Source organism: Belonocnema kinseyi, chromosome 5 (genome assembly GCF_010883055.1).
Source record: "Belonocnema kinseyi isolate 2016_QV_RU_SX_M_011 chromosome 5, B_treatae_v1, whole genome shotgun sequence".
NCBI classification, from domain to species: Eukaryota; Metazoa; Arthropoda; class Insecta; order Hymenoptera; family Cynipidae; genus Belonocnema; species Belonocnema kinseyi.
The window spans coordinates 56,733,960-56,739,861 of NC_046661.1; the positions used below are offsets into that span (position 1 = coordinate 56,733,960).

General features: G+C 30.8%; 1 protein-coding gene across 1 annotated transcript in view; it reads left to right on the forward strand.

Annotated features, from left to right (window-relative positions):
- LOC117172365 (transcription factor SOX-13) overlaps positions 1–5,902 on the forward strand; it is a 407,080-nt gene that overhangs the window by 129,743 nt on the left and 271,435 nt on the right. The window lies entirely within an intron of this gene.

The window sequence follows — 5,902 nt, forward strand, 5'->3', positions numbered from 1 at the left end:
TCAAAATTAAATATAAAAATCTTAAATTTTAAGTGTATTTTAATACTAAAATTTTTAGATGTTTCCAATTTTTAGAAATAATTTAACTAATTTTATATGTGCTTCAAAGAAACTTCTTTTTAATTGCATAGAACTTATTCTAAGTAAACAACTTAAATTGAATGAATTTATTTCATTACTTATTTTTATTGTACAAAATTTCCAGGCGCATCTTTTTTTTTCTTCTACAAGAATTTTTAGATTTTTCAGTTTTTTAAATAAGTTTATCCTACGTTCTGAAACTCTTCTGAAGTCTAAATTATTTTCGAATTTCATTAATTCTACTAAATATTTCTTAAATTCATTCAATTATTCACATTTTTTTTAAAATTTTTAATCATACTGAATTGAAACATTTTGCTTTTAAAACCTTCTACACTCTTTTTCGAAATTTTAGGAAATCGTTTGATGTGCTTAAAAGTCTTCTTTAATTTTCTTTTAAAGTTCATTTTTCCAAATATAAAATTATTTCAAATTTTTACACGAATATTAGGAAAATTATTTTAATTTTTTAATCTTATCAGACCTTCTAATCTTCTAATCTTTAAAAATTATTCAAATTTTTACTGATTTTTTTTTAAATTCTGCAAAATAAAAAAAATGCCTTTAACATTTTTGAGATACCTTGACAATTTTTGAAATCTTTTGTCATGTTTTGAAATGTTATAAAATGATCTCCTGAAATTAATTTTTCGAAATAAAAAAATTGTTTTAATTATTGCTAGGAACCTAAAAGAATTTTTGCCATTTTCGTGAAATCTTACGAAATTCTTTAAAAATCATTGAAAGCTTTAATTATTTTCTAATCCTTTCAAAATTTTTAAATATCTCTTAAACTTACTCAAATTTAAAATTACATTTTTTTAACCGTCACGTATTTAAAAAAATTGTGCAACAAATTGCACAAGAAGGCCTAACAAGAATTATGTTCCTTAATTCAAGATGTAAAAAAATTGAATTTTAATCTCCTAAATTTTTCTAATGAATTTGCTTTAAAATCTTCCACACTTATCATTTAAATTTTTTGAAATCCTTCATATGTTTTGAAACCTTTTTTAATGTTATCTTAAAGTACATTTTTTAAAATAAAAAATTAACCAAAATTTTCACACGGATCTTGAAAAAATTTTGTCTCTAATCTTGCCAGGCCTTCTAAGCCATCTATTCATAAAAAATTATTCAAACTTTTCCTGATTTTCTTTGAAATTCGAAAAAATTAAAAATGTTGCCTTCAAATCTTCCAGATGCTTCAAGTTTTATTTATTTTGAAATTGTTTCAAAATTCCTCATTATCTGTTAAACTTACGCAAATTTGAAAGCACATTTTGTGAGCCAACATAAACTTTTAAAAAAGTGTACAACAAAGTTGCACAAGAAGGTTTAATAAGAATTAAGTTTCTTATTTTTTTCTAGAATGATATAACATAGCAAAATTGCATGAACTTTCATTCTCTTGACACACTGCAAAATTTAATTTACTTAAAAACTCCTCCTAATAGCCAGTTAGCTACCGAAACGAATCGTGAAGTCGGGGGGCTTGGGTTCTTGCTCGTGCATTTCCGGTTCTACACGAGGCTGACCTACGCAACATGAAGCAGAGCCGACTCACCGACGCGACGATGCTACACCGGCTCTTTTATAAACACTTCACACCGTCTTCCGCACCGGAACGATGCAAAAACTGTCAATGATCGCATTGGCTGAGATAAAAAAGGTACGCTCTCACGTTCGACACCGAACTTTGCACCTATAGAGATGTGGAATAACACACCAGCCCAGTGTAAAACCGATCGGATCCCGACCGGGTTACCCCATTTGTATCCGGGATCCGACCGGATAACCCGACCGGGATTCGACCAGCACAGCATGACGAAACCAACCAGAATCCGACCAGGCAGCCTGACCAGATTCCGGATACAAGCAGGGCAACCCTGCCGGAATCTGGCCCGTACCCGGTAGTAATTTCTACACGGGATAATGAAACAGTTATTACTAAAATTTGTATGACATTGAACGCATGAACTAATATTGGGGAGACTTGACTAAGATTTCAGGGGAGTGTTTACCAAGTGGCAACAAGCTTATTACATGTGTTTTTCTACCTGCAAGGTCATTGATTATTATAATGCGCGTTCAAAAATTTTTCTAAGTTGATTTATAAAAATTGTGGTGTAAAAATGTAAAGTTCATTATTTAAAGAATATGATTATCTTCAACGTGAGTCACAAAATTGTAATAAATGCTATTCATCAGTATTAGGTATCTTCTATTATTTCATACTAATATTTTGTAACATTAATTAAATATGTATAACATAGAAAAGATAGGCTTTTGATTTAGTCTTTTTCATAAAAAGAGAAATAGGCGCGCGCCGTGGCGCGCGCAAGACTGCTAGTCTAACTTAATACCTACTAATCCCATCTCTCCAAGACTTTACGGGCTCCCAAAAATCCACAAAGAGAATATTCCACTCAGACCGATTGTCAGCGCAATAAACTCACCAACTTAAAACCTAGTACGCTTCCTCGAATGGAAAACTAAATCCTTTTACAGGAAAATCCATCACCCACTTCCAAAACTCGTTTGACTTTATTAAAAAGATACGACAGATTCACATTCAACCCCAAGACATCATAGTGAGTTTCGACATAGTATCTCTTTTTACGAAAGTACCAATCTCGGATACAATTGATATTATTAAATCTTTCACAAACTTCCCTTCCGAGCTCGTACCTTTGATAGAACACTGTCTGAATAATACTTACTTCTCGTTCAAAATCCAATTCTACGAACAAACCTCAGGGGCAGCAATGGACTCCCCAAACTCACCTATAGTAGCCAATGTCTTTATGGAACATCTAGAAATTAAAATCTTCAACCAAGCCAAACTTAAACCAGATTTCTGGTTCCGTTACGTTGATGACACATTTGTCATCTGGCGACAAAGACGAGATGAACTAAATAAGTTTTTTGATTTTATCAATCAATCACACCCTAATATCCAGTTCACCATGGAAATAGAACAAAACGGAAAATTGCCTTTCTTGGACGTATTAGTTTAGAAAAAATCTGATAATACATTAGGACAAGAAGTTTACAGAAAACCCACGCATACAAACAGATACCTACATATCTCTTCCTACCATCACCCATCTCAAAAACAATCGGTCATCAACTCCCTTGTATACAAACCATATTTAAACCGCCTGCGAAAGTAGGACAACTACTAAATAACCGTAAAGATAAAAAGGCACCCCTTAGTGATCCAGGAGTATATAAAATCCCTTATTCTTGTGACAAAGTCTATAATTTGAGAAACCGGGAGAGCGGTGAGCCAACGTATTAAGGAACATGAGAGTAAAGTCAGGCTAAAACATTTCACGCAATCAGCACTAGCTGAATATCATATCGAAACAGGACATAACATTTTATTTGATGAAACAACAGACATTGCAAAAACGCACAAAAAATTTCCAAGAAAACATAGAGAAGCAATCGAAATCTTAAAACACCCTAATAACATCAATAGGGATAATGGATCGATATAATACCAATCCGATTTGTCTTTCCGTTCTCCGGGATTAAAAAAAAAGACTTGATTGGCCAATCAAGTTCGACCAGTCCCCACGGTGGGGCGCTCTGGCCAATCACAGGCATCGTAGAGAGTGTACCTTAGGGCTTAGAACAACATGACCTGATACCTCAGTTTCAGGTCAGCCCTGAAGATGTAAACTGCAATGTTCACGAAACGTCGGCAAACAATTCGTAGTTTTTTACACGAGTGAACCCCGAAATATCTCTTTTTATCAAAAAAATTAATTTCAGACCAAACTAGTCGAATCTTCAAGCCAAAAGGACAACTTTTGTATAAGACAGTAGATTTTTCAACCAAGAACTTTTCTACCAAACAAGACGATTTTTTTATAAGATAGTTAAATTTTCAAAGAAGAACATTTCTATCCAAAAAGATGAATTTTCAGTTTAAAAAATAAATTTCCTATGAAATAAAATGGATTTTCAATTTTAAAAAGCAAATTTTCAACAAAACAGCTCAATTTTCGAATAAAAAATAACTTTCTAACCAAAAAGTTGCATTGCCAACACAATACTTACATTTTAAACAAAATACCTGAATTTATAACATATTAAAATTTTCGACTTAAAAGGTGAATTTTCAAACAATGCTCGATTGTCAAAACAAGAAAGAATAAACTTTTTAGAAGACAATTCGTTTAATTTTCAACAAAATAGTTGAATTTTTATCAAAATAATTAAATTTTCAACAATACAGTTGAATTGTCAACTAAAATGATGAATCTTCAAAAAAAGTACATTGTGATACAAGTGTGGAAAGCGGATTTTTGATGAAATTGTGATGTTAACTTCACAACCTCCATGGATGTCCGATAAGGGTAACGGAATAATTTGATATCTCTCTTAAGAACTGACCAAGTGAAGTTCGGTAGTGGTTGAAGGGAAATACCTAAAATTGAAGAAATTTAAATGAGATTAAAATAAAATTTAAAATCCTAATTCACGTCCAATAATCAAATTATTCTGCAGAATTCCTAAAAATAAAACCGAAAATCCAGGGATCAAATTTGGACGACCAAATCTGGTTGTCCAAATTTGGACGCTGGATTCTTGATTTTATTTTCAGGAGTTCTGCACATGAAAATACCTAATTCTCACTCGTTGTCATAGGTAACAAAAGTAATCAAAAAGTGACTAGCGCGTTAAAAACGTGTCAGATGGAAACTATAGTTCATTTACGCATGCGCAATACTTTTTTTCATACCTTACTCAAAAGTGTCACTTTCGGCATACTTTTCAATACGAAAAGTACAACATTTTGTGCATGTGCTATAATAAAGAATTTCAACATTTGACCTAGTAATTAAAGTTTCAGTAAAAAAGAAATCATTTTCACCGAATAATATAAAAGAATTTTATTTTTAATGAAAAACAGTTAAATTCAACCAAAAAAGGCAAATATTCAACAAAATAGTTGAATTGACAACCAAAGAAGAAGAATAAATTTATATCCAAACAGTTGCATTTTTAAACAAAATAGATCAAACTTCTAACAAAAGAGATGAATTTTAAAACCATAAAGGCAAATTCCCGAGAGAAACAGTTGAATTTTCGAACCGAAATTATGAATTTCAACTTCTACCAAGCAATTAAGTTTTATAATAAACAAGATTAATTTTCTACCGAAAAAGAGAATATATATTTAAAAAAACTCAATTTTCAACCCTTTTGTTGAATTTTAAGATAAATGCGTTCTATTTCCAACCAATAATGAAATATTTAAATTCTCAGTTAAAATAATTAATTTTTAAGCAAATACTAAAATTTTTAACCAATTTAGTGAATGTTTAACAAAGAAGTTCAAATTTCAACCTAGTAGTTGAATTTTCAACCAAAAACTATGAAATCTCAATGCAAAATTTAAAAGGCGAATTTAAACTAACAACAATAGAATTTGTTTCAATAATGTCAAATGTTTAATCGAAAGAGATACATTTTGAACCAAGTGTACCATAATACATTTTCGAATCAAAAAGAATGATCCTTCAACGGAAAATAGTTGGATTTTCGTATTGGGATTTATTAATTTAGTTCGCATTTAAGCAAAAAACGAGAAATGGGGGAAGATTCTTGAAAAAGAGAAAAAATCAAGAATTTTTTTAAAAGGTTTAAAAAATGGGGAAAAAGGGGAATAGGGGAAAGTGTGAAGTCTATTATATTGAGATACTGATAAAATCAAATAAATAATTTTCATTCTTTCAAACATTACAAAATATTTTTATTCACATTTATATTTTCCATGTGTGATATTTCGTTCTGCGTTAAACCA